The following is a 9,071-nucleotide window of genomic DNA, read 5'->3' as shown; positions in this document are numbered from 1 at the left end:
ACCAGAGGAGTCATTCTTACAATTATGTGTTTAGATAGCGTACTTACCCAGAGCATAATCACTTATCAGCGGGAGAATTACTAAAGCAATTCAAGTAAGTACCCTCAGTCCCTACCTGGGAACTGAACCTAGAAATTATTTCTCGCAGGCCCAGTGCCCTAACTATTGTTCTATATGTTGGGGGTAAATGGCCATCAGTTTTTCCAGTTACTGGAGTTGACCCGGTCAAAGAAGGGTTCATCCAGCATTTGAACCCAGGATGTGCTTCCGAAGTGAAAATCATACGCACAGAGCCATGAGCCCAGCACAGTGAAATTTCCAGTGTTAAATCAACTCTTGCAACCCTATTGGACTCATACAGTATGTACTCTGTTAGAGCTGAATTAATACTGGAAATGTTACTGCGTGCTGCACGCTAGAATGGTCAGGATTATATTCTGCACCATATGGTGCACCACCAGATCCAGGGCATGTGTTTTAGCTAAACATGCCACCCCAGAGAGCCATGCTAATGCATTTATGACCATTTCATAATCTAATCTCCAAAGGTGAAGATTGGATTGAGTTTCGCAGAGCAATCCTAACCCATATGGCAGTAAGCTAATATAATTCTATTGCTCAGTCTTGGACATTTGATTTTGATGTTATACAATTATGTGCGTGAAAGACAAAGGTCATAGACTAGTAGACAAGTAAATGTTATTGTTTAAATTCACTCTTTCAGCTCAAATCTCTATTGATTTGCCCAATTTTCTTCTGTTTTGTTCATGCATTATAATTCAAATATATTGACCCCTGACACTCTCTGGTAAACAAGATTATTGCATTTTCTCTCCATTACAGTCTTCATCGAATTTGAGCACAAAGGGATTGGCAAGCAATGTTCTCACTATACTTAGTTTCCCATAAAAGTTATCTGACAATTGAGAAACTGTGAAGAACAGAAAAAATAAATGAAAACCTCGAGGCCATAAACAGCCGAATTGTAAGGTTAATTTTCCCATCCTTCATTTTTCATGCTTCCTGGAAAATATGGAACAGTATGTGCTTGGTTAATACTGTGAGAGATGTGTGTTTGCTGTGCCATCTGCGGTGCAGGGTGAAATGCACTTGGGGGCGCTAGTGCGCACTGTCACAAGTTCAATGTGATTGACCTGAAAACATGCAGTTTTGCAGAATTAACCCTTAGAGACCGAATGTGATTTCGGTGATTTATTTCACAATCCTCTGTTCCTCTGTAAAATCTGTTGTACAAATTTTTGTTCACAAGACTCATATATCAGAACATATATAGCTTTGCCTCACTGTATGAGAAAAAATAAGCATTTTCACTTATTAAAAAACATTTGACAATGCAAAATCAATTAAACAATAAATGGATCTTAATTTGCATCTGGTATGTGTCTGCCTTTGTCAACTAACAAAGAATGTGATGTGCTACTGGGAATTTCACATAGCAGGATTATTACATTATTATTGAGATCAGAAACTGACCTGCACAAATGTAGCTTTGTATCAACGTTTGTCGAAAGTAATTTCTAAGTGAATTACGTGACTCTATCATGAGCGTCATACAGTCTGGCTGTAATTTAATTTACAGTGACCCCACTTAAACAAAAATTCCAGGGTAGAACACTTACATCGTTAGTAAACGTGTGGGAGCGATTTTCAATTAACTCCAGTGTGTATTATATGCTATGGGTGATGTGTTTTACTTTATCACTATTCACCGTTGTTCACCGTTGTTATCCTGTCTGGCCTTTTCTGGATCTTCTCCAGTGTATTATTTTCTAAGTTAGCCAGAACTTCTTTCACCTCTCGCCTTCGTCCCAGCAGCCTGTCTTTCTCTCTCATCTACTCCTCCATACTCTCTGGCTCAAACAAATCTTCTGCAAAGCCATGCTGTTGCATTCTGGACTACTAAGGCGTCGAGCACAGCAAAAATCGGTATGTCCTCTTAATAGATGATTGATTTCTTTCAGTAGGAGTATTTCAGAAAGTTGTGGGGATTCTCAGGCAAACCCTGTGACTTGCTGTCCCTACGGGGATGAAACAAATATCTGATTCTGATATAACATGCTATAACAAGGTGAAGACACACTCTCATATTAAACTACACTGTGGTTACTGTAGCAATATCACCGCATGTCATGTTGTCTAAAGAACTCAGGTTTAGCTACGGAGAAGTGGAACATGACACATAACAGAAAAACAGAACCTGGGATGCGTTTTACATCACCAATATGAACATTCAAACAGTATCATAGTGTTTAAGCCTGAGATGTCCCTGTCCTCATCTTCAAATGGACTACTTCTTGGTGAGACAAATTGAAACACAGTAATTTCCAACAGTTAAGTAAAAAAGGTGAGCTTTTTTACTTTATAATCTTTATAATCACTGTTATAATGAGAAGTGAAGAAATTTAAGCCTACAATCTACAGAACAGATGTATCTCAAGTCTTAACGGGCTGCAGTGTCTGTAGGTTTGTTTGTTGTTAACTTCAATCAGTAGCTTTGGGAACACTTCAGAAACAAGACGCGTCGATTCCTTAACTAATAAACAACTTCAATGAGACACAGGTGATGAAGCACACTGAAAACAAGCAGACACTGCAGCCCTCCCCAGGACTGGATTCCGATACCCCTGTTAAAGAGCATCCAGCACTGTGCCAAATCTGACCTTGAACATCCTACAATTTCCTGGAATTTTGCGTAAAGATAGAAATTACGCATATTTTCTGAAGCAAATTAAACATGTCAGAAATGAGATGTTGACTGTTAAAAGGGCATTTTAACCATACCATTCGGCTCTTTATCGTGTTGTTATAAGTCCTCCGTTTTATTTTTCTCCCTCTATGGAAAATGAAACAGAGTGGTTGGATGCCGACATTTTTTCCACATGGGAAACTCATTTGGAACACAGAGCGCAAGCTGTGATGTGATAGCTAATGACATTTTGTCATAGTCAGTTAAGTTACCATTATCCTGATTTCCAGGATAAGGGAAGAAGACCTCACAGGGATTTTAAGCAGGGTAATCAACATGTTTGTACAAAACATCTGCACGCTTTTATAACCATTTTTAATTTCAGTGGGAGGACTGCTTCTGTCTTACATTGAGTTGCTGAATGTTGAATGGCTCACATCTGATGAACCAAAAATTATTTATGGAAAGTACAACTAAACAAACCTAATCAAAGTCTGCTGCAGCTAAGATGACTGACAAATATGCATATCCTAATGTTGGGGAAACAGCTTTTACAATTCTCCATGTGTCACATTAATTGGAGGCAGCTTGCACATCTTCATATGAGCAGTGATATACATGATTTGTGAAGCCTGTATAAAATGAATGATACAGGTTATGATTTACAGTATAGGCTACTGTATGCTGGGCAAACCCTATTTATTTTTGTGCATGCAGCCGCAGTTTCAAACGCACCGATCTTCCCCGGTTACATATTCTCAAGTGGGAAAATTATATTGTATTATGTGATTCCAGACATAATGAATTTTGTGCAGACACTGTCCTGCAGACATAGGCTCTCAAACCTTTTGATCTCTGTTGTACAGGGTAGAGATCAGTTTATTTTTTGCCTGATATCTGTCCATAGCAGTGCTTTGGCCTCCTCCAATTTATGAGCAGCATAGATTCTACCAGAAGGAAATAAACAGAAAACGCCTGATTTCATAAGGAGTTATTGAATGTAAATACATAATTCCACTGACGTACAAGCAAATAATGCATGTGATTAAAATACATTATTTACAAGCTGTAAATCATTGATCTTGCCTTTGGAAGAGGATTTCTTACCTCGCCATGATTATCACATCAACACTGGTATTTAGATTTATTTTCTCCCGTAAACACAATCATGCTAGTCCTGTTGCTCAAATTTTAAGATTGATTCAACCGGAGCAGGGAAAGGACATACTGACCCAATGCCCCCCCCCTCCCCCCCCAATCGTTGCTGGAGCATTAAGGAACTCTGATGGATTGCTTTGGTCTTAAATCTTTTGTCGACTTCAATTTGCCTTGCCTCTATTTCGCAAGCGTAAAGGCAAACCATACAATAGTAGTGGTAATCGAGTCAATAAAGTCCAAAGAGTTATTACTTTCATATGAAATCTCATATCTCATTTTTCCCTCTCTTTCTCTCTCTCTCTCTCTCTCTCTCTCTCTCTTCCCCCCCCTCACTCTTTCTCTCTCCACCCCTCTCTTTTTTTTTTTACAGAGAGCACTTAACCCTACAGGGTTTGGTGCAGTGCCTATTCAATTTCAATGCATCAAAGAAGCATGTATTTTGGAGTGTTGCTAAAAAGCAAAATACAGAAGACGTCACCACGGAAAGGGAAAATGTAACATTTTGGGCATTGATCTCGGGCCAACAAATAAGAAAGTACAAGTGGAATAAAAATAACACGTGGGAGTAAAGGCAGTCAAACTGATCAATATACCTCCCACTTTCAACTGACTAGTATTCATAATGCAGCAGCCGATCGATATGTTAACACGTAATGCTCTCCAACACTCCAGCCACACAAGTGAATGCAAAACGCTGATGATTAAATTCCCTCTTATCAAAGGCATCTGTTATAATGCCTGGCAGTGCTGAACAGCTCCTTTTAAAGCACCGTTAATCATAATCAATGCAAAGAGACTGGATGAATGGAGAGTGCCTCATGCCCCTCTTACCATCCACCACCACGACACGCGAAAAAAAGCCCTCCCCAGGGGACTGTGTGCGGACCGCCTGGACCCATCAGTCATTCAGAAACATGTTTGGTGGCAGAATTACATGGTCCCGGCGGTCATTCACAAGCATGTCCACTTACCTAACCGCATGTAGCAACAGTCAGTCAGAGACGGGGCTGTTGATGGAACTACATGTTCCAGCACCGCGCGGCGGGCCTGAAAAGACGGGAAGCGGCGGGCGAACAGAGATCCTGGACGCGGCCGGGCCGGCGCATTCACGCGGCGGGTCGAAGGCGATGTCAGCTGCGGCCTGCTTGGCTAGGCAATTTCAGGACAACCTGTCATATGTTTAACCAGTAATCTAAAGTTATAAATAAAATGTGTTGCACAATCTCTGCTGAGCACAAAATGTAGCATCCAGGTGAGCTGCACGATGCGAGTATTGCGTTGGTCAGTAGGAGGCAGCAAAACAATTTAGATTTTGTTTCTTTCTTTTTTTTTCCAGAAAAGGAAAAGGTTCTTAGTTGAGAACTGTCATCTATTTAACATTTTAACCACAGCATCATAGTTGAATCTGAGGATATTAACTAGGTTATGGTAGTTTACTATGCAATTATATGCAACATATGCGTGCATTACATTCACTGATTCACTTTATCTGCATCGTGATTGAGAAGGTTTGAAACATTTAGCTGTATGTATAAGGTAATGCATGATATATGATGATGTAAAAATATAACTGATATTTAAGGAGGAGAATGATGGTGTTCTCCTATCAGGATTCAGCATGTGGTAGGCCGCCCGTCAGCTCACACACTGCGCTGAGTACCCAGCTCCCAATTGCGCTCAAAGGAGGCCAAGTAATGGTTGCCACGGCGATTTGGAGCCCCAACCGTATGGCGCACGGGTTGTCTTATTTTATTAATGAATGTATTCCATCGGGTACCTCGGCCTGGAATACACAATTGAACTCAGCGCAGCGATCCTGGGGCCCCGCGTCTCAAAGGCCGAAACGAGGAGGTAGCAGCCCCCAGGGAGAGGCGTTGGACACCCACCAACACACGGACACGGGGCTCCAAAATGGCCAGAGGTTTTCAAATGGAGTTAGCCAAAACGCCAGATGCTGGGATGGGCACCGGAGGACCAGAGCTTGGCGGTTGCTGGCCAAGATACCATCCGCCAAGTGGGGAGTCTGTATGGGCTGGCGAGGCTGGGCCAGGAACCAGGAGAGTGGCCCAAAAAGCTGTCTTCCGGCGCTGGCTCCTTGATGGCAACAGGAAAATTAAAATAAGGGGGTGAGGGAGGGGTCTGGCATGGCTGGTGTCATTCTGAACATGCCGTCCAAGGAACTATGAGAAGTTCAGATGGTAGACAAAGTGTTGTGACACAGAGACAGAAATATAAATACCTTGCAGTCATTGCTATAGCGCATGTGTAGCATCCTATACTCATCTTAAGTATTCCCAAAGGTTGCTGCACACATATCCATGAAAAACTACTTTTGAAAATGTTTTCTTTTTCTCATTCAAAGATCAAAGAATAGGAGCTATATAAACACACGGACACACACACACACACACACACATGCGTACACGCATCCACGGACACACACACACACACACACATACAGGCGCACACATGCACACACACACACACATAGGCATACAGACCACATACACAAACGCGCCCACACTCACATAAACATGTACATTAGCATGCGTAACCACCGGTGCAGACAAACAGAAATTATGTGCAATCCACCAGTCCACACAGCTCAAATAAAAATGAATAATATTGTCACATTCGGTATTTCCTAACTTGCATAATTTGTCCCCTTTCAATAGTTAAAGTGATATATCATCTTCATTTATTGAATGGAGGGCTGCTCTTTGTTTACTGAATTGAAATTCCTACACATTGTACATTATATATTGTATACTGTGCGGTTTTAGGCCAGTGTAAGCATTCTGTCAAATTCTCTGGACTGTCTCTTTGAAAAAGAGCCAGCTCTCATATAAGGCTTGATGGATTTGATTTAGATTTTTGTTTTTCACTGAGACCACTAGCATAATTATATGATAAACGGGAGGAAGTACACCTAGACCCTGCTGGTGGACTATTATAATGCAAAAGAAGAAGAAGAAGAGGAAGAAGAAGAAGGATTCTTGCATTTGCTGAATCAACAAGGTGATTATTCTCTCCCCTCACTCCTGGGATTTCTTTATTGTGCAATGTATTCTGGGAATGCATTCATGACACATGGTCAATTCAGTCACTTCAGCTGGCAATGGTGAAGTCAGTGCTTCCCAGCCTTCACTTTAAAGAGAGAGAGAGAGAGAGAGAGAGAGAGAGAGAGATAACAAGTGGAGATGTAAAAGAGAGGCAAAAAAGAGAAAAATAAAATAATGGAACAACGTAAGCAGTATGAATTTGGTTTCTTATTTTTTAAGTGTGTCTTCTTGGTACACAAAAGGCTGAAATCTGTCTCTCTCTTTCTTTGTTTTTGTGAAGGTCTAAATGAGATACATATTTTCATTTCAAACAAAATATATGCTTTTCATGGTACATAGCACCACAAATCAACAACACATGGGCCTTGACTTGAAATATGAAAGGTCTTGCTGCATGTTGCATCAGCAGCATCTGCAAAATTGTCTTTTCATCAAACAAAAATGTATTTGATCAAATACTAAAGCAATCAATTAATGTTTTAAACCATTAATTCAGCAGCACATGTGAGAAAGCATGATGACCTCATGTACAACACAAAAGAAGCCGTGTCTTCAAAACTAAACATATTTTTTTGAAATTCATGGAAATGCGTCCTCAATGAAACAGGTTTCAGATTTGTTTGGAACAAATAAGTGGATAATGACAGTGCTTTGGATGTAGCCTATGTGAAACTGCAGCAAGTCTGAGATAGTAAAATATGAAGGTAACAAAATACATTTGTTCTCATCAATTATGGTGAACATTTCAAGCACAACCAAAAATAGAAAAGGAAAATATCTACCCAAATCATACCTCTGTCTGTGTCATTGTGTGGCTTATTTTAAGATTAATATTGGGAGGTATTTTATATTAGTTTCATTTCTCCCCTCTTTAATATATTAATTTATTTAATTTTGGTTTATTTTGGGGAATGAAAGTTGTACTTTGGTGAAAAGTATAAACTCTGCACATGATATTTGTTGAATATTTAATTAAATATAGTTTGCAAAGTTGCAAGTGTGTGGGTATGTGATTGTGCATCAAAGTAGCTGCAAATATTTACTATAAATATTGTTGCCTTCTTGATGCCAAGTTCCAAAACACTGAACTCAGTAACATGTGTACATAGCCCTGTTAGTAGTGTATCTATTTATTAAGGATGTGGAATTCAGACAATAAAAAGTCAATTAGTTAACAGCTGTTAAGGGAACACATTTCTCACAGTGGAACGACTCAAAAATGGAAAACAAAGCAATATCTTCTTGTATTTTTGTTTTTAATAGAAATTATTTAGAGCTATATGTTTACACGCCAGCCTTATTAAATGCGCAACAGTCAAAACACAAAACAATCTTGCGTTGCCTTTTGTCCGAAGACACTTTGGAAGCATGATGCCATTCTGTGTGCACATTGTACATGATGTCTGTTGTTCCAGCACCCTGCTGGGAAACCAAAGCAGGATTAACCAATACATATAGATTTTCAGTGTTTAATGATGGGAATGTTCAGGGCTGACCAATGGGAATAAGCACTTTCTGTGGTCTCCTCTGCAGCAGACGTGGAGGCGAAACACCTCCCTGTGGTTCCGTCAGTCAGGAAACAATGATTATAAAGTAAAATTCCAAAATAAATAGATAAATATATAAATAAATAAACATAGCACAAAGGAGGTGATGGAGCAGTCTCTGTTCTCAGCATGTAATATGCAAGCCATTGGATCAGTCAAAAACAGACAAAAGCTAAACTGAGACGTGCACAATAAACTCAAAAAGTGTGAAAACAATAGCATTTGTTTAGCCAATAATAGGCTAAAAATACTAATCATACTGTCAGTCCTCAGTCCTAAAATTTCCTAACAGACTTTATTTATTAAAATTTATCCAGCATGCCTTTGAATTTAAATAAATTAATTGGAACACTCCCCCAGAAAAGAAATCCTTGAATATTCTGTCTTATCCATACTGTCTGTATTAAAATTTGATGCACACTTTGCTCTTTTAATGCAGGCAAAATAACTAAATTAAAAAGGGCACTTCTGAAAGCTCCGCTTCACCGAAATCGGTGCGCTCCCTCCTGTTATCTGAGAGCTTTGAGGTGCTGGAACTTATAAAGCTAACCGCTTTCTCCTGTGATCAAACATGCATGACTGGCTGCCTTCTGGACA

Source organism: Anguilla anguilla, chromosome 3, assembly GCF_013347855.1.
Source record: "Anguilla anguilla isolate fAngAng1 chromosome 3, fAngAng1.pri, whole genome shotgun sequence".
NCBI classification, from domain to species: domain Eukaryota; kingdom Metazoa; phylum Chordata; class Actinopteri; order Anguilliformes; family Anguillidae; genus Anguilla; species Anguilla anguilla.
The sequence above is the reverse complement of the archived record's forward strand: the minus strand, read 5'-3'. Positions refer to the sequence as shown.